Source organism: Equus przewalskii, chromosome 17 (assembly GCF_037783145.1).
Source record: "Equus przewalskii isolate Varuska chromosome 17, EquPr2, whole genome shotgun sequence".
Classification (NCBI taxonomy): Eukaryota; Metazoa; Chordata; class Mammalia; order Perissodactyla; family Equidae; genus Equus; species Equus przewalskii.
The window spans coordinates 44,671,629-44,691,898 of record NC_091847.1 but is presented as its reverse complement, the minus strand read 5'-3'; the positions used below and the strand labels follow the sequence as shown (position 1 = coordinate 44,691,898).

Sequence of the window (20,270 nt, the reverse complement as noted above, 5' to 3'; positions counted from 1 at the left end):
GAACTGGTGAACCCCAGGCTGCCGAAGTGGAATGTGCACACTTAACTGCTGCACCACCAGGCTGGCCCCTCTTAATCTCACTTTTAAAATTTCTATCCTTTTTCTCTGAAACTTACCTAACACTTCCACACTCATCGTAGGCCTCCCACATCTGCACCTATTTTTTCTCATTCTATGTTCATGATATACAATATTTTGTTTCAAAAACTAAAAAATAATGGGGCCAGCCCAGTGGTGTAGCGGTTACGTTCTCATGTTCTACATCAGTGGCCTGGGTTCACAGGTTTGGATCCCAGGTGCAGACCTACACACCACTCATCAAGCCATGCTGTGCCAGCATCCCACATACAAAATAGAGGAGGATTGGCATGGATGTTAGCTCAGGGACAATCTTCCTCAAGCAAAAAAGGGGAAGACTGGCAACAGATGTTAGTTCAGGGCTAATCTTCCTCACAAAAAATGAAAAAGAAAAGAGCCAGACTAAAAAGCAGGTACAGGAAGAGTATTCAGAAGCTCTGCTAGTCTCTGTAATTCTTCTGCATAATTAATTTTTGTTTTCAGTTATTTTAATGAGGTCATAATGGCTTATAACACTGTGTAATTTCAGGTGTACATTATTATCAGTTTCTGTATAGACTGCATCATGCTCACTGCCAATAGTCTAATTTTTATCCATCACCATACATACATACCCCTTTACCCCTTTTGCCCACGGCCCAAGTCCCTTCCCCTCTGGTAACCACTAATCTGTTCTCCTTGTCCATATGTCAGTTTACCTTCCACATGTGAGTGAAATCACACAGTGTTTGTCTTACTCTGTCTGGCTCACTTTGCTTAACATCATGCCCTCAAGGTCCATCTGTGTTGTTGCAAATGGGATGATTTTGTCTTTTTTTTAGTAGCTGAGTAGTATTCCATTGTATATATACCCCACATCTTCTTTGTCCATTCATTCCCTTGAAGAGAGTTGCTTCCACATCTTGGCTATTGTGGATAATGCTGCAATGAATATGGGGATACATAAATCTCTTTTAATCATTGATTTCAAGTTCTTTGGATAAATACCCAGTAGTGAGATAGTTGGATTGTATGGTATTTCTATTTTTAATTTTTTGAGGAATCTCCATACTGTTTTCCACAGTGGCTGCACCAGTTTGTATTCCCACCAGCAGTGTATGACGGTTCCCTTTTCTCCACATCCTTTCCAACATTTATTATTTTTCATCTTGTTAATTATTGCCATTCTGACAGGTGTAAGGTGAGATCTCATTGTAGTTTTAATCTGCATTTCCCTAATAATTAGCGACGTTGAACATCTTTTCATGTGCCTATTGGCCATCTGTTTATCTTCTTTGGAAAAATGTCTGTTCATATCCTCTGCCTATTTTTTGATTGAGTTGTTTGTTTTATTGTTGTTGAATTGTGTGAGTTCTTTATGTATTTTGGAAATTAACCCCTTGTCAGATGTGTGATTTACAAATATTTTCTCCCCATTGGTAGGTTGTCTTTTCTTTTTGTTCATGGTTTCCTTCGCCGTGCCAGATCTTTTTAGTTTGATGTAGCCCCACTTGTTTATTTCTTCTTTTGTTTCCCTTGCCTGAGTAGAAAAAATTAATTTCATTACATATCTAAACAAAATAGGATACACAATCTTTTCTTCCTGAGGAGTTGACAAACTCTTTCTTCATCCCTTGCTCATAAATTTTTCTCAAAAGCGTATATGTGCACATTCCTTCAGGATATGTTGCTCCAGAGAGATTATAAAGACTCTGCACGGAATATCCCACTTTCCCTTATGCTGATCGTTCAGACTTTAAATTGCTTTTTGGACTATCTTACTGTCTTTACCTCACAAAATATTTGCTTTATGATGTCAAAGAGACGGACGCTCTCAATTCAAACGTCTGTTATTAGAACTGCAGTATTCTCACAGAATGACAAAGACTTCAAGAAACAGTTTTGAAATCACAGTTAAACAATTGTTATCAGAATGGGCCTTGCTCCAAGATCATGTGAAATAATTAACTTCCTCATATACAAATCCCAGTGGATTCTGGAAGTTTTAACTGGTCAAAGCAATAAATAAATAAATAAATAAATGAGGCAGTATTTCCTGGATTTAAGTCCTGGGACTTGCCTGTAGGATAATTAATTTTCAATTAAACAGAAGGCAAAAGAAAACAGTGCTATTGAAATCAAACTGGATGGATAGAAAAGGGATCCAAAGTGTACGTTTATGCTGACATATGTTACGGTCTTGGAGAATGGGCCAATTATGAGCGGGTCATTTTGTATGGTCAGTGATGAAGATATTTCATAGATAAGTAACTTTTATCAGTCCTGGTGGAATGGATCTGCACAGAAGTCATTTTCACTCTCTCTTCTTATCCCAGATGAAGTATTAATCTCTACAACTCTGCTTATAATGAAATATGCATGGATTTATTCTCGTATTCAAACCTAAAACTTTCCCTCTAGGTTTAATTTCCTGGATTCCCCATTTTAAGATTTTGTTTTAGTAAAGAAAATTATGGTGGTATGAATTGTCTTTATTTAGCTTGTTCTTATTCTTTTTCCTACAGAATTGCTTTGTGAAAATTGTCCAGTGCATAGAGCTTCCTGAGGGAAAATAAACATGCTCCCTCTCAGTTCTGCCCTACATGCTTTTTAGGGCAGACATGAGATTTGAGAAAATTTCATTTCTAGCAAATTCAATATCCCTCCGCATAATTTTTAGCACACTAAGACAATTATATTCAAATAAATCGAATTTAAAAATCTTAAAGATCAGATAATCTACTATTATTTAAGTTATTCCACACAAAGGAAAAAGATAGAAAGCTCCCCCAACTTATTTTATGAAAATAAGATGATCCAAATTTCAAAGGCCTGATAAAATAGTTTCTAAATGTGTAGATCAATCTCTCTTATGAATATAGATGCAAAATTATAAATGAGCAATAACAAGTCAATTCAGCAGTATTATTAAAAGGCTAATATGATTATAAAGTAGAATTTCTATTAGGAACAAAACCATTGTTCATAATTGGAATGTTTAACATCACATATACAAATACAAGCAAAAAACATAAGACTTATAAAAGGTCAATTAGAAAAATCCAGCAGTTATTCCTATATAAAGAATTCTAAATAAAATGTGATTAGGATGAAACTAAATATGCTAAAGACTATCTGACAAAAATAAACAAAGAGAAAAAGGTAAAATACTGAGCGCATTTTTATTTTTTAAAATCGAGAACAATGTAGGAGTATCCACTGGGGCTATGATTATTAAAAATTATTTACGAATTTCCAGCAGTTGCAATAGTAAAAAAAGTAAAATATTTGCTATAAACGTTGGAAAAGAAAAAAACAAAATAATCTGTATTTGCACATGAGATTATTATGTAGCTAGAAAACCCAAGAAACTCTACTGAAAAACAATTAGAATTCATAGAAAATCGATAAGAGCATACAAGATAAATACACGGCAATCAATACTTTTCCTTTTTTTTAACCATCGGTACAAGTAGAAATGGAAATGAAATAAACAACAATTCTCATAACAACAAAAACTTGAAATTCCTAGGAAGGTACAGTGGCTATATAAAGAAAATAATCATATATTGTTAAACAGAGAGGCACAAAATGATACTGGATGTAAAGACATCATATCATATCCATATTATAACCATTCCAAATTAATATGTAAATTTTAACATAATTTCACAGACATTACAACTTACTATGAAGCTACCATAATTAGAAGAGTATAGTTTTGACACAGGAATAAACAAATTTGGAGAAGAGAACAGAGAATCTAGAATTATATTCAGATACACATGACAAAGTTGGCTTTTAATTCAGTACTACTCAACTAAAAACCCAGATATAAAAACACAAATTTAGACTTTTACTTCATATAACGTATTTTTAAATTCCAGTTGAACCAAATATTTTAATATAATGCAATAAAAATACCAGAAGAAAATCCTTGGTAAAGATGTTCTTAAGCAAGACAGAAAACCAATCATCCATTAAAAAAAAAGATAAGTATATCTGGCTATATAGACTACAAATAGAATCTATAGACCAACTGAAGACTTGGAAAAATATTTGCAGTATATATAATAGCCAAAAGTGTTCAAAAGTTGCTAAGAATTCAAAAATGGACAAGGACAAAAGCTATAGCAGACGACATATAGACCAATCATTTGAAGAGTGTCAATAGAAATCTCTTTTTTTGTGTGTGGTAAAAAACATATAACATTAAATCTACTTTCTTAAAATTTTAAATGTACAATACATTATTGATAATTATATACACATCGTAGTACAGCAGCTCTCTAGAACTTTTTCATTTTGCATGACCGAAACTCTACACCATTGAATAGCAACTCCCCATTTCCCACTTAATAGAATTCTTTTTTGTTATTCTATGTCAATAGAATAAAAAAATTCAAATTAAATAAAAATGGCATCAGTTTTCAGCCTTTAGGTTAGCAATAAAAAAATAGTAACCCCAGTGCTGGCGAGGATGCAGGGAAAAAGACACTCTTTCCAGAGATGCTGGGAATCTAAATTACCACCAACAGTTTTAGAGAGAAATCAAGAATTATGGATTAAAATGAAAACTTCACATACTTTTGATCCAGAAATCCTATTTTTTAAAATGTATCCGACAGGAAAAACCAAAGCATTAATATGTAGTGATATTTCTATAATGATGTTTACTGAAGTAGTATTTATAGAGATAAAAATAAAAATGGAACAACCACCCCTCAGACACCAGCCCAGTCAAAACAAATACCAGCCACCCTGGTGTACACATTTGTTGGAAACTGAGAAATATCAGCTCTTCCTAAAGCTAAAATACGCATTATAATTATAAATAGACATTTTATATTGTATCAATATAATGTAATATAAATACACACACGTTATGTCTTTAAAAGGATTCAAATATTTTACCTGCAAATCTTACACCACACTAAATCCAATTTCCCACTGATAAGCTTTTTTTGACACTTTGGTTGTCTCTAAGAGCCTAGCTGCTAATGGACATAGTATCATAATATTTATTTGACATAACATAATACTATTTGACATAATATAATATTTATTTGACATAATTTTTGACATATTATTTGACATAAATAATACTAACAGAATTTAACTGATTTACATACTTGTTTTCACATACAGAACAAGAAATATATACATTCACTCCATAATATTTACTCCATAGAACATATACATTATATATTGCATAATATATATATAAGATAATATAATGTATAATACATTGACTCCATCAGTATTTACTGAATGCCTCCTGCTTCCCGGTACTCCCCTAGATGTTGGGCATGCTGCAAAACAGCTCTGATTCCCGCTTTCACAGAGTTCATGATCCACGAGGAAGACAGCCGTCAATCAAGTAAACAACCTGGTGAGTGTACAATTACAAACTGTGAACGTGCTATGAAATAGAACAATGGGGGAGGGGTTTCATTCTGTAGATTAGGTCATCAGGAATGGCTTCCCTGAAAAAAATGACATTTCATTTATTAGGGTTGAGAAGTGAGCCTTACGAAAGTAGAGAACAAGTTCTCCAGCCAAGGTAAGCAGTCTGCTTTTTATTTACGAGACTGGCTTATTTTTTTTTAAATGAATCACAATGCCTAACTGGTAATTCATCAGTGCTCAATAAACATTTACTTATTGAATCTGATCACTGGATCCTGCACGCTATTCCATCTCTCTTAGCAAAGGGCTAAGTGTTGAACTATGATATAATGGGCCACTTTAAGAAACAGTAAAATATTTTGAAAGTAACATATTTATTTGCCACTAACACACCAATTGTGAAAGACCTAAGGCATATACACAATTAACTCTTCATATAGCTGTGTATTTGTGGTTGCCATCTTTTTTCCCCATGTCCATAATATTCACAGTTCAAAACTTCCCCCTCAGTATCATCTTTAATTACATGATACGATTCTCACCTGGGAGAAGGAGTTGTGAGGGTTCACAGAGGTCTGAATCAGAATGAGTGAGGATCCTGTGCAGTTTGAAAAGAATTCCCCAGATGTTGTGTGATGCTCTCTTCTAGGAAGCATATCCTTCTTTCCCTCTCCATTTCAGAATAACTGTGGTGTTTTATGATCACTATCATCCAACTCAGTTCAACAGGTAGAGCATTTATTGCCTTCCTATGACATGCTTAGCACTGTGCTCCGTTCCCTCTATGCTCTAGAGTGAGCCGTGCTCTCCCTCTCTGGCTTTTTGGAACCTGGCCTTCTAGTTGCATAATTCCTCTTATTTATCTTCTCACACTACTATTTTTTTAATGAGGTATAATTGACATATTATATTAGTTCCAGGTGTACAACACAATGATCCAATATTTGTATATATTGCAAAATCATCACCACAGTAAGTCTAGCTAACATCCATCACCATACAGAGTTACCAAAAAAATTCTTTTCTTGTGATAATGACTTTTAAGATCTCTCAGCAACTTTCAAATATGCAACACAGTATTATTAACTATAATCATCCTGCTGTACATTACTTCCTCATGACATTTATTTTATAACTCAAAGTTCGTACCTTTTGACCCCCTTCACTCATTTCGCCCACCCATTCCCTCAGACCTACTATTAACTGAGCTGTTTTGCTTTGGGTTTTTTTTTTTTTTTTTGTGAGGAATATTCACCCTGAGCTAACATCTGTGCCAGTCTCCCTCTACTTTGTATGTGGGATGCCTCCGCAGCATGGTCGAGGAGTGGAGTACGTCCACGCCGGGATCTGAACCCTTGAACCCCAGCTGCAAAAGCAGAGCACGCGGAACTTCAACTACTCAGCCACTGGCCGGCCCCTTAACTGAGCTCTTTTGACCATGTCCTCCTCTTAAAACTATCATCTCCCTTGTCACCCATGACAACAATCCTGAACAATTTGCTATCGTGGCTCATCTTCCTCTCCTCACCCCATAAATGTTGATTTTCCCTAGTTTTATAATTGGTCACTTAATGTGCCAATCTCATACCCAGATCTGTGTCTCTGACCCAGATCTCTCCCTGTACTCCACATTCTGACCTCCTGCTCCCTCCTGACACCTCCACTGGGATGTCTCACAGACAGCTCACGGTAACACAGACTCTTTCACTTTGTCCTGATCTGTTCTTCCTGCTGTGTTCCCTGAACTCATAAAGGCTCCTCAAATCATTCACAAATCTGATCCTAATCTCTTCCCTCCTCCTCACCTTCTATAGCCAATTGATCACTAGATCCTGACAGTTTTGCCTCCTTGATATTCCTCCATACTTCCCCTCCCCTCCGTGGTTAGGCTCACAGATCTTGCATGGAGAAATTCAATGGTAATTTTTTTTTTTTTTTAAAGATTGGCACCTAGGCTAACAACTGTTGCCAATCTTCCTTTTTTTTTTAAGGATTGGCACCTGGGCTAATAACTGTTGCCAATCTTTTTTTTTTTTTCTGCTTTATTTCCCAAACCACCCCAGTACATAGTTGTATATCTTAGTTGCAGGTCCTTCTAGTTGTGGGATGTGGGACGCCGCCTCAATGTGGCCTGATGAGCAGTGCCATGTCCGCGCCCAGGATCCGAACCCTGGGCCGCTGCAGCGGAGCGTGCAAACTTAACCACTCAGCCACAGAGCCGGCCCCCTCAATGGTAATTTTTAAACTGGTCTCTGCCTCCTTTTTTACTCTCTCCAATCACAAGCCATCCAATGTATCTTCCATAATTCCACCAAAGGGACTGCATTAGAATATCAAAGTACAGAATCAAATTAAATGTAGTGCTTAATGACAATATTAAGAGGTTAGGAAAGTCAGGAAAGAGAAAAATTATCCACCTTCCTCACCATGGACTCCCTCCAAAAGGATTAGGTTTCCAAGAAACAATGTCACCCAAGATCTCTCTCTTGTGAACTCTACATGTATTTTGACCAAGAAATTCCCATCCTTAGATTGGCTATTTTAAGAGCAAAGAAAATAGGGAAGAGGACAGTCTCTAGTAATTTACAGGAAATCATGCAGATATGTTTCAGGGACTAGTCTCCCCATTAGTGCCCTGACCTGGATCCTGGTAAAATGAGACACAAAGCAGGAAAATTGGAATAGTGATATAGAGTGGCAAGAACAGGCTCCAGGAATGGAAATCCAGGGCCTAGATACACAATTATAGGGTAGCAAAGATGCCCTTCAGGTAATTTACCATTTCACTTTGGGCTTGTCTTCTGATATCACCTCTCACTTCATTGATTCAGGAAGTTTTTGTTGGGCATGTCTTCTGTACCCTAGCTTGAACACTGTAGGATCTGAAAGAGAAATGTAAAACATGGTCCCCATCCTCAGGGAGCTTACAATCTAATGGAGGAGATAACACATACAAGGCAAACATACGTGAAAATATACTAAATGACAACAGAACATAGACAAGTGCAGTAAGGATGACAGGGGAAGAAGCTGGAATAGGTGGGGTCCAATGGCAAGGCAAGGTGAAAGGGAAATGGAGCATGTGCTGGTGTCATTGCCAAGAGATATTGTGATATGTACACATTTCCGTACGCTGCATGTTTGAAGGGGACATTTAGAAGTGTCTCCACCCCCGAGAGTGATGACATAAACCAGAAAAAAAGTGCATAAAAAATGTACTTAAGAAGTAAATCTTCATGAGGGGCTGTGTAATTATGAATTTAAATTTTAAATGTCCTGATAACTTCTTAACCATGATGACTAACAGCTTGGTCCAGTTATTTGGTTCTCTGCCTAAGTGTTGGTAAGAGTCACGTAGAATCATGTCTTCTGCTCTCTGAAGATCAATCAGGGAGCGATGGGTTTCACCGCAAATAGCAAGATTTTCCACCGCAAAGCCCTCCAGGTACAGCTCAGCATTTTGTAGGGGCCTCACATTAAATCTTAAAAGAAGTAAAATGCCCCCCTCTAGTGGCAGATGTACAAAACTGATGGAAACCGCATTGTTCTTTCGTGTTATTCCACAGCAGCCAAGGCCTAGGCCCAGATCAGCCCTCAGGCGTTAAAAGGGTTTGCAATCAGGCCTAGAGCGCCTTAACATGACGCAAGGAACCCTTCGAGAAATGAAGTTCTAGATGAAACCAGACTGAAGTGCTTCAAGATGGGGCCTAGCACTCTAATGACCACCATGACTCTGCACATATGCAGATTTTTTTCTCCAAGGAGTTCAAAATTTGACTTAAAATCCAGCAATCTTGATTGCTGGTTCAATCCTTACCATCTAGAGAAAGCACAATCATTTGGACTAACTGTTCAATAGAAAATTTATTAAAACCTGCCTCTTCTTGCCCTCAGGCAGATGTATGCTTTTTCTGCTCCGAATTCCAATAAGACTTGCTTCTATGTTCGTACAGGTTTGCTTCCTGTTGCCAAGGAATATTTTTAGTCCCTTTGTGGCCCCTAGGTGGATGTGCTTAATAAATTGAATGAATGAATAAATGAATGGGAATTGAATAATAAATGGACACATGGAAATGTGACAGATAGGAAACCAATGACCCTTATATAAGCAGAGAAGAAAATACTATTCCTTGTGCAAATACAAATACGTCCCAGGCTCGTTGCACTAGCTCAGAGGCCACAGCGTACCGCTATAAAAAAAGAGTCAGGAAGGCAAGAATGGCTCCAAATCAAGCCTGGGAGCACTCTTGTACTGCTGACACCAGGAATGGACACTGGCTCTGCCCGCTCCTTGCATAGGCCCTATAAGGATTATTCAGGTGCTGGAGCACAAAAGCAGAGGAGGAGAAACCTGGAAGAAGTTTGGAGCAGGTTCCTCACCCCGCTATCCTCAGGAGATACTCTTCGTCGGGTCACAGAACCAAATGTACAAGTTCATGCTTCCTTGGGGGTTGACAGAAATGTAGTAACAATGGCTCCTGCAGGCACCACAGAATCAGATCGATCCCTGAATTTCTGGGTCTGGTTCAGGCCCTATTTCTGCTTCAGGAGCTCTGTGAATGCTGCTGAAAATGATAGGCAATGTTGGTGGTTGAGATGTAAATAATATGTAACAATATTACATAGGTACCCAGTTTAGACTTTTTAAATGGCCCCTACTTGCCCTTGAAGGAGCAATGTCTACATAATACGTATTATACTTGGTTCCAAATTCTCTAGACAAGCTTTCACTTGCCCCCTCCACTGCGAGTTGCATGAAGCTTTCTATTCTTTGGCCTCATTCCTTTAAGCTGTGTACCTCAACTCCTGTTTCCTAAAGAACTCTTTTATAGATAACCTGACTCAGTCACAGTATAACAGACTTCAGGGCAATTTTTTTTATCTAGCTCTGGCTCCCAGCACCACAGTGTGAATAAAAACTCAGCGCTGTGCTCTGTTTGTGACAACCAGATTACAGGCCAATCCTTTGGCCAGGATTCCATTTCCCTAGAGAATACGAGGTGTTGAAAGAGATAGGACATAAGAGGCAAAAATGAACAAACTAAGGGAAAGTGGCCTAACACACACACACCACATACAAAACAAGTAAAATACACACACACACACGTGCAGTTCTAATTGCCAACCTCTCCTTTAAAGGATGTTTGACACCAACACCATTTTCTTACCATGCACTCATTCCTTGCCCTCATTTACCACAATTCTCGACCCCTCTCTTCAGGAACCCAGTAGTCCCCTCGATGAATACCATGGTCTTTTCTCAGTTCCTATTCTCTTTTGTGTCTCCTCAACATGTGACATTTCTGATATCCATGATTACTCATTCTCAGATCAGAGTCCTGATTTTCCTCCCAAGATAATCATTAGTTAGTAGCAATCCAAGCCACGTCTTTTTTTTTTTTTTTTAAGAATCCAAACATTTTGGTACGTTTTACATGTATACTGTGGTTAAATTAAAAGTTTAATACATGCACACAAAATACAGTGGGGCGATCTCATTGGGACATCCTGTCAAAAATCCAGACTTGAGCCACGCATGACTGTGAGGGCCCGCTGTGGCAGGACAGCGACAGGCTCCTCCTGCCTCTCCACCTGGCTTCTACATCTCCTTCAGTAACTCCTTTTCTTGCTGCAAGTCTCACTCCTCAGTCCCAATATCCCTCCACTTACTCTCCCTTGGCCCACTGATCCTGCCTCCCGGCACCAATTATCATTTTATACTAATGAGTAGCCAATTGATTTCCCAAACCTAACCTCTCACCCAAGCCTGGATTCCAACATCTCCAGTTGCCTACAGAATGTCTAAATCTTTCCATCTGCAAACTGAATACATCATCCTCTCTCTGGGTACCAAAGCAGCCTTCCTATTTCTCCTGTGTTAAACCTTATTTCAGCAGAAGCTGAGGGTTCCATGTAGGGCTACCTGCAGAGAAGAAGGTGCCCATCCTATTCGAGCTCTCAGAACTGGGTATGATGGTCTGAGACAGAAAATTTGATCTGAAGAAGCCCGGCAGATAAACAAAGCCAGGTATAATGTACTGGGTAGTAAGCTGTTGTACTTTTCCAGAACAAGAAAGTCCTCGAAGTAAAAGGCAGAACTCTGAAATTTTATGTGGAAACTGAGGCATATGTTATGGGTACAGACGGAGCTTTTAAGGTTGTTCAAACAGTTCAGACAACTATGTCTAAAAGCTATGTCCTTCATGCCATAACTCCAACTCCTATTCATTAGTTACACTCATGTCATGGTAATAAGCTGCAAAATAGAATTTTTAATCACATTAAACTTTTGTTTTTCCCTCCATAAATTATGCACTTTTTGGATTTTTGTAGGCAATTTTTAATCCCAGTGTTATAATGATCTCTCAGGAGTCTCTTTATGGTCTAAGATCATCCAACAGCACGGTGTACGATCTGTCCTCCTCGTAAGTGCACATGGAATCAACCAGTTAGTATCAATGCGCATCTTTTCTTAAGCAAGTTATTACAGCCCTTTGTGTGTCTCTTCACTAAAGATACACTATGAATATTACCACAAGGGAGGAGAGCATGTAATGTTGGCAACCTCTCTGTGAAAAGCCCTTCTAAGTTCAGACATTATGATTGCTTTCTTTCTGAGATTTCTTTTGAATAGAAAAATGTGCTCCTTGGAGTCCTAAGGAGTATTACCTTTGACCTACCCCAAAAGAGGTAAGATAACCATGATTGGATATCAACATTGGGCCACATTTCAGTCCTGGGAAAAGTTATAAGAAGGATTGGAACTTCTTCTCCCTTTTAGAAGAGTCACTCGGTCTTACTCTCAGAAACCTAGCTGTAGGAAGTGGACACCCACTGTCATCTGCCCCAAAAGGTGGAGTGAACAAGGCCACTGATCTGAGTCTCTGGATCCAGACTATTTCAATAGTCGGTGGTTGCCATCTTCACGCTGAAGGCAGAAGCAGTGCATGAAATATCTGAGCATGTCAGGACATTGCATTTTGTAGGAGATGAGGGAAACTGAAACCCTTTGTAGAGTCTATCTCTTAGCATACTGGAATTCCTCTTTCATTGTAGTAAAAAAGGCCAGGTCCAGAGAAAAAAAGCCATCCCAAATTTCGGCGTTTCCTAAGGCACCTGGACTGATATTCCATAGCCATCCAGGGCTACCTCGTCACCACCAGTTGTTGAGGAATTGAAAGCACAACAAACTTTAAATTAAGTATGAGCAAGATATAGTTATGAAGGAGAATTTCCTTTTATATGTGACAAATCAGTATGTATATATTTCAACACTAAAAATAAGTTATTTTTAAACTACCCATTTTTAAATACTCTACGTAAATATTCCTGTAGGATAGTTTTTTTTTTTTTAAAAAAAAAGCATTGATTCTATTTACAAAGTAAATATGATACCATATTAAACTAATATGGTTAATATGCAGGGATATGAACTGAATGAAGATCAAGCTTTACTTTTGGACAACAGATATTTTTCCAAGAGACTTATCAGGATTACAGAGGAGAATGTGGCTGGATTCCTCCAGCATGTGGTGGCCTACCCTAACAAAATTTCTATCAGGGAATTTTTGTTTTGTTCTTATTCTAACTCAAGCAAATTTATAATTCAATTTCCATCACAAATAAATCAGAAGGAAGTTTTGGTGAATTTACCTTGTAAAAGGAAAATTGGAAAAGAGAAAACAGCACAAGATTATATAACGCATAATGACATTTGCCCGAGAAATTCTGTAATTAACATAAACCAGACATATTTAGTGAAATGAGAGTTTGTTGTTTACCATTCAGCTAGCGGTTCTAATATATTTTTCTTTACTCTTCTGTTTTTTTCTATTCTTAATATAACCTATCCCTACAAACATGCTCATGACCAGCCAACTTACAACGGTTTCTTGACATTATCTTAAATTAAAATTTTATCCTCATCAATCTCATCAAATGCAAACTTGTGCAAAGATACTGAGTCCTCACATTTCCTTCCCCAATTTCCGTAGTTCTCCTAATCTCTGATTTCCACTCCTACAACTCTTGTGAAAACTGCTCATGAAGACTGTTACTAATAACCTAATCCCCACGTCCAACAACCTTTCTCCATCTTCATCTCAATCCATTTTAATCAATATTTGACCCCACTAATCTCCTCCTTTTCCTTGAAACTTACTTTTTGGCAGTTTTATTCTGGCTGATCTCCTAGATTTCTTTCTGATAGTCCCTTTTCAATCCCTACCTCTTTTACTCAGTGAGGGTATTTCATTGGCTCTCACTTCTCCTCTTTATAAACAACCCATAGTTCATATGGCCCCGTTCTTTATCTCCTCTGTCTCATTTTCCTAGGCTTAAACACCTGGAGAAATTTTCTCTTACCATTCCCCTCAAAATATGAGTTTATCTAACGGAGATTTAGTAAAGCAAATGCTCTCTCCACAGAGAGATATCTTTGGACTTCTAAAAATTCAACACTGTTCTCAACTGAATTTTCTCAATTTGTGTTAATAATAGAGACAAACTCCATAATTCTTGTCAATGACAGCTCCCCTCAGAAAATTGTTTAAGAAAATGGACCTTTGCAGTCCTCTAAGAGTGAAGGGATGTTTAATAACACAAGTACCAGTACATCTCTTTGCTCCTTTAGGATATCAACACCAACTTTCATCTGGGATCAGGGCAGATGCTTAAAACATCATAGCAAGACTATCCTTTTTTCATTGTCCAGAGCAGATGCAGATTCTCCTCACTTCTTCCCCAAATTCACCCATATAATACTGAACTAATACCATGATACAGCAGAAATATACAAGAGTATATACCTAAGTTAGGTCCCTGCTTAGTTTTGATGGTGTAACTTGAAGGGAAGTCCATTCATTTAGCAAGATTTAAGGGGGAAAAAAAAGCAGATCAAACAAAGTCAACCACAGATCTATTCTTAGTTTCAGTTCTGTGTCATCAACAGTCCTGAAACCCAGAAGCAAAGGTTACTTGACTGACCCTACCTGAGAACTTCAGTGTAGCCCATTGTTGATGCAATCTTGAACTCAACAAAAACTGGCAGCAATAATCCCCCTACATACAGGCTAAAATTGTCATTGTCATTTCCCCTTAAAGTCATTGCATTAGTCCATTGTATGTTTCATTTGGAAAGTCCTTGCTTTGTCCATGAATCTCTTTCCTCACTCCTAGTAGTTTTTTTTCAGACCTGCAAGTATTCACTTGGGACTTGAGTAACTTCATGCTCAGGATATGTACAATATAAAGGTGACTTCTGGACAAAGGACTGGTTTCAGGAATCATGAAAGTCTGTGAGAGACCATACGAAAGTCTTAATCTTGCAAGTCACAGTAACCATACATTTTACAGCTAAACAATTGGTGTTCCTACATCATATTTTTGGTAAATGACAATTTGACCAATATGAGTTATCATTTGATTCCATGAGCTTCTATAACTTATGATTTCAGACTGGGCCTTTAGGTTCTGGCTCACTTGTAGACATTCACAGTGTATGCTCTCTTGTGATGGTTAATTTCACTTTAGTATATCTTAGAGAAAATGCTCTAAACCCACATTTAAAAATGACTCTGCCATAGTAGCATTGTTCACAATAGCTAAAATGTGGAAGCAACCCAATAGTCCATCAATGGATGAATGGATAAACAAAATGCAGGTATATACATACAATGGAATATTATTCAGCCATAAAAAGTGTGGAAAGTCTGACATAAGGTACAATATGGATGAACCTTTAGGACATTATGCCAAGTGAAATAAGCTGATCACAAAAAGACAAATACTGTATGATTCCACTCACCTAGAGTAGTCAAACTCATGGAGACAGAAAGCAGAGGAGTGGTTGCCAGCGACCAGAGGGAGGGAGGACTGGGGAGTTATTTTTTAAAAGTTAGAGTTTCAGTTTTGAAGATGAAAAGAGTTCCAGAGATGGATGGTTGTGATGTTTGCAGAAGAATGTGAATGTACTTAATACCACTAAACCATACACTTAAAAATGGTCGTGATGGTAAATTTTATGTTATGTGTAGTTTACCACAGTAAAAAGAAATTAGGAAGAAAATGACTCTGGTACTATATCATCCTAGGACAAATGTGTATCTTTCCTTCCCAATGCAATTTTTTCTCATGATATCAAGTCCTCATCCTCTCAAACACTCCTATTTACACTGCATACAGTCAGGTTCTTATTTCAAATACAATATTTCAGTGGTCGATGATAGCTTCAGTTAATTCCAAGTGGTGCAGATTGAAGGATGGTTACTAAACCTTCAGACATCAAAAGACAAGCAACAGAGTCCTCAGTAACCGAGCTGGTGATCACTTGCCCACCTCGGGTTCATATTTACTTACCGCACTGACTAGCATCTGTCTGTCTGGTGAACCTCAGTCCCAGTAATCCAGGCAGCCGCAAAAAATCACAGCCGGCTCTGATCAAATGCGCTCCAGCTTGAACCAGGTAGTTTGGATTTGTACAGAGCAGTGTGAGTCTAGATCTGTGCTTTTAAGCCACTTGACTATATTGTCTCAATGAAACATAAGAACACTTAAAAATATAATTTATATTATCAACAATATATTAATTACAATTATTATATTACAAAGATTTGAGAGTCACTAACTCTATGTAAAGAGAAAAATCTGAAATCATTAAGATTAGTTTCGTAAGGGCGAAAATGTATGTATCAAATTTAGAAAGCCAATAGAAACAAAGAACAGTAAATTAACTCCTTTAAAAAAGGGAGAGGTAATTTATAAAATCAAATTTAGAAATTCTTCCAGAACTAAAAGAAAAAGAAAATGTAGTTGAAGATAATAGAAAAGTTAAGAGACTTGCTAAATAAACTGTGGTACATCCATACTTTGGAATACTACTCAGCAATAAAAAGGAGTGAACTATTGATACCTGCAACAACTGAGATGGATCTCAAGGGCATTATGATGAGTGAAACAAGCCAATCTCAAAAAGTCACATACTATTTGATTCCACATACAACATTCTCAAATTATAAAATTATAGCGATTGAGGAGAGGTTAGTGGTTTCCAGGGGCTAGGGATGGTAAGGGGTAAGGGGTATGACTATATAAAGGAGGAGACATATTTGTGTAGATGGAATAGATTTATATTTTGATTGTTGTGGTGATTACAGAAATCTATGCACGTGACAAAATGGCATAGAACTATACATACCCACTGTACCAAATTCCTGCTTTGATTTTATAATATAGTTACATAAGGTATAACCTTTGGGGTAATATGAATGAAGCACATAAAAGATTTCTTTGTAGTATTTTTGCAATATACCACAAATCAATAATTATTTCAAAACAAAAAGTTTAAAAAAAAGATAGGCGTGGTCACTAAATCAAAGAGATCTAGTACACATATATTGAAGAAAGAAATTGAAGAAAGTAATAATTAATAAGAAATAGAAGAAAATTATGCTAAGCCAAATAAATATTTGAGTTTCTGTTTCATAAAAGCCAATCAGGCAAAATCAATGTAATGTAACCCACAGCTACAAATATCTTTGAAATTTATGGTCCTCAAGGATAATGAAAAGTCTTAAAGTCAGAAATTACAAATAATACGCAAATGAAAAATAATTCATGTTGACATTACACTGTCTTTCTATACTACCAAAATTTAGTAGCGACTAGAGCAATTCCTACGCAAATAGCTTTTAAAATTTGAAATTACTTCCAAACCTTATTTAAAATGCAGATTTTCGGAACTTATCTCCACAGACTCTGAGGCAGATGGCCCAAGAATCATTATTTGAGTAAAACTGTTCTACTGAATTTTGCAGAGAAATCACCATGTATTTCTGCCCTTCTTACACCTGTAAGAAGGAGGAAAGAGGGTGAATTTTCATCCCATCTCCTTTTTTGGTGAATAAATTAAGTAAAAGACTATCTCCACAAGAGATAACTACATATTATTTTAAAGTAAAGTCACCTCAGTTTGGATTCTTGTCCTCTCCCTGGTGACACCGCCAGAAACGAAGAAAGTATCTTAGCAACCTAAAGGCAATGGAGATAAAAGAGGTGTAAGAAAAGCACAATGCCTGAGGCAAGTCTTTAAAACAGAGTTTCTTACATCTCTTTCTCTTACCCAAACTTCAGGTTGTTAATGCATTTATCACCATAATTTTATTTTTAAGTAACTCTTGGTGGAAAAGGGACACATTTGATCGATAAAGAGGCTATAAGAAAGCAATTTGTTCCAAGAACCAAGGAGCACACAGATAACGCAGTTTTTCATTAAACCTTTTCCCCACCTTGATTTACATGGGCCCTAACTTTCAAGAGATTCAACCTGGCAGCTTCAATAAAAAAGTGGATCCTGTCTCTCCCTCAATATTTGCCAAAAAGGACAGAAAACAAACATTTCTTTTGATAATGTCCACTGCGGGCACTAGTTTGGATCAGCTCCATGAGTGTATCCATACTTAGGTTTTTTTCCTCCACTGTTTAAAACACTTTCACTGCTCTAGAGTAAATAGGAGGCAAACACTGGATTAGTCACAAGTCTAACCAGGAAACAGAAATCGTCTCCTGGGGCCGGTCACGTGGCCGAGTGGTGAAGTTTGCACGCTCTGCTTTGGTGGCCTAGGGTTTTGCCAGTTTGGATCCTGGACTGGGACATGGCACCGCTCATCAGGCCATGCTGAGGCGGCGTCCCACCAAGCACAACCAGAGGACCTACAGCTAGAATATACAGTGATGTACTCGGGGGCTTCGGGGAGAAGAAGGATTAAAAAAAAAAAATGACTGGCAGCAGATGTTAGCTGAGGTGCCAATCTTTCAAAAAAAAGAAACTAACTCCAGCGTTCACAATAGAGGGGATGGAAAGCATGGTGGGTCCATGGAGGATGGAGAGGCTGAGAGTCAAACAAGAGGCTGTAAATTAACCCTGGACATTGGCAATAGCAGGACGTCTTTATCAGCCTTAAGCAGGAGGGACCATGAGAAAACACACAATTATTGGAACCAAGAGGCCAGGATGACCCCATGGAAACTGGAAACTATGGTTGTTCTGGATGTAGTGGAGGCTGGAGCCACAGAGGAGAAAAAAACCACTAGAGAAGCCATCCTAGGCTGAGGTGAAAGGGGTGTCTTGATTTCCCCCTCGCCTAAACCCACTCCTCACCCTGCCCTCCAATCTCCCACCACTGACTTAAGCCTGCCCCTCCTTGACTTAATCCTGCCAGAAGTTGGCCAACACTGGAACCTGGAAAAGTCAACCTGCAGGGTATCATCTGTACCCTCACCCTATAGAGCAGAGTAGGAGAGGGGCGAAAGATGGGACTGAGGGCAAACAAGCCCAGGACCAGCACACCCTCTGCTAAAATGATTTTATAGCGTTAGATCATGTAAAATCGCACTTAATTCAACCTTTTCATTTTATAGAGAGGAAATGAGGTCCAGAGAGATTAAACCACTTACCCAAATGCACATACACAGCAAGCTTTTAGGTCCCATCATACAGAGTGCTTTTATTAGGGTCTACTATCCATTGTGAAACTGTTTCCAGTTTCATTTTAGCCACATTATGAAGTGCTTGGTAGCTGGGGCCACTTCAGATTCATCTGAGTCAGCATCTGGTACCTAGAAAACACCCAAGAAAATACTGATTGAACTAATAAAGAGAAAACATAGCCCATCAACTGATTTAAGTAGTTTTAAATAACTTCCAGTCAAATGTGGTTTACTGAGCAAGTTAAACAAAGGAGACTGCCAAAATGACATCTATTAATGTTTTAAAAGGCAGCACACATTCTCACTGACCTGTGATGGTTTAAGCTCCTACCATTCAAAACAGGGACAAAGATATGATCCTCTTGTAACTACCATACAGACTTTTCATTTGAAATAATTGATAAACAAGGAGGTCAGCAATAAGAAAACTGTTCAGGTTGTATAGAGCAGAGATATACAAATAAAAAAAGAATAAATATTTATGTGGTCACGTGTGGGAGGCATTGCCTGGAGTATTTCCTCAACAGCCATGACTACAGAGCAGAAATGGAAAAATAGGAAAAAATATACTCAAAGACAGATATTTAAGGAACATGATGGTCAGCTGGAGGAGCGATGACTCATGCTGCTGCTAGTAGTGGTTTAGAAACAAAAGACAGAAGTCTGCTAGAGATCTCGCGTTTTCTTCGGCTACCATTTCTCTTTAAAGCTACTGCTGGAAGGAAAGAAAGAAGGAGGAAGGAAGGAAGGAAGGAAGGAAGGAGGGAAGGAGAGAAGGGGAGAAACCAAGGAAGGGTAGGCAGGGAGAATGCAAGCTGAAAACCCAGTCCTTGGCTTTGGCCAAACAGCAATATACATGTTTAACAGCTCATTTTACTGACAGCTCAACTTAAGTGGAATTAATGAAACTCCTATATCACTTAAAATTTGAACATTGCTTCACTTCTTTCATCCATGAAAAATTAACATGCATTGGGTTAATGTAATAACACCTGATGGAAGTCAAAGAAATTACAATTCAAAATTTAGGAGAAAAGAAAATATTTAATTTGAAGTGAACAGAATCTGAAAGATAAAGAGAGAATGGTTAAATAAATTAAAAGCATTTACTTTGAAAAATATAATTATTGGGAGATTTTTTTCAGGAAGCTTCCTAGGAACCAGGAGAGAAGCTGTGATCAGTCATTAGTCACCCAACCACTGGCTGCTAGTTTATGGCTGAGTGGAAAAGAGATCAAATGTGTAGGAAAGGAGGAGGGAAGGGGGAGGGGGAGAGGGAGGAACTATTTTGTTTCAACAAAACTATGCAAGGTAAAATT

General features: G+C 37.8%; 1 long non-coding RNA gene across 1 annotated transcript; it reads right to left on the bottom strand.

Moving 5' to 3' along the window:
* Positions 1-3,220: 3,220 nt before the first annotated feature.
* On the bottom strand, positions 3,221-19,080 carry LOC139076805 (uncharacterized). Its single transcript, XR_011528787.1, has 7 exons — positions 18,919-19,080; positions 17,429-17,493; positions 17,179-17,312; positions 15,823-15,918; positions 9,847-10,028; positions 8,246-8,348; positions 3,221-5,543 (listed from the first exon to the last, which is right to left on the bottom strand). It is a non-coding gene; the product is annotated as an uncharacterized lncRNA (long non-coding RNA).
* Positions 19,081-20,270: the final 1,190 nt, after the last annotated feature.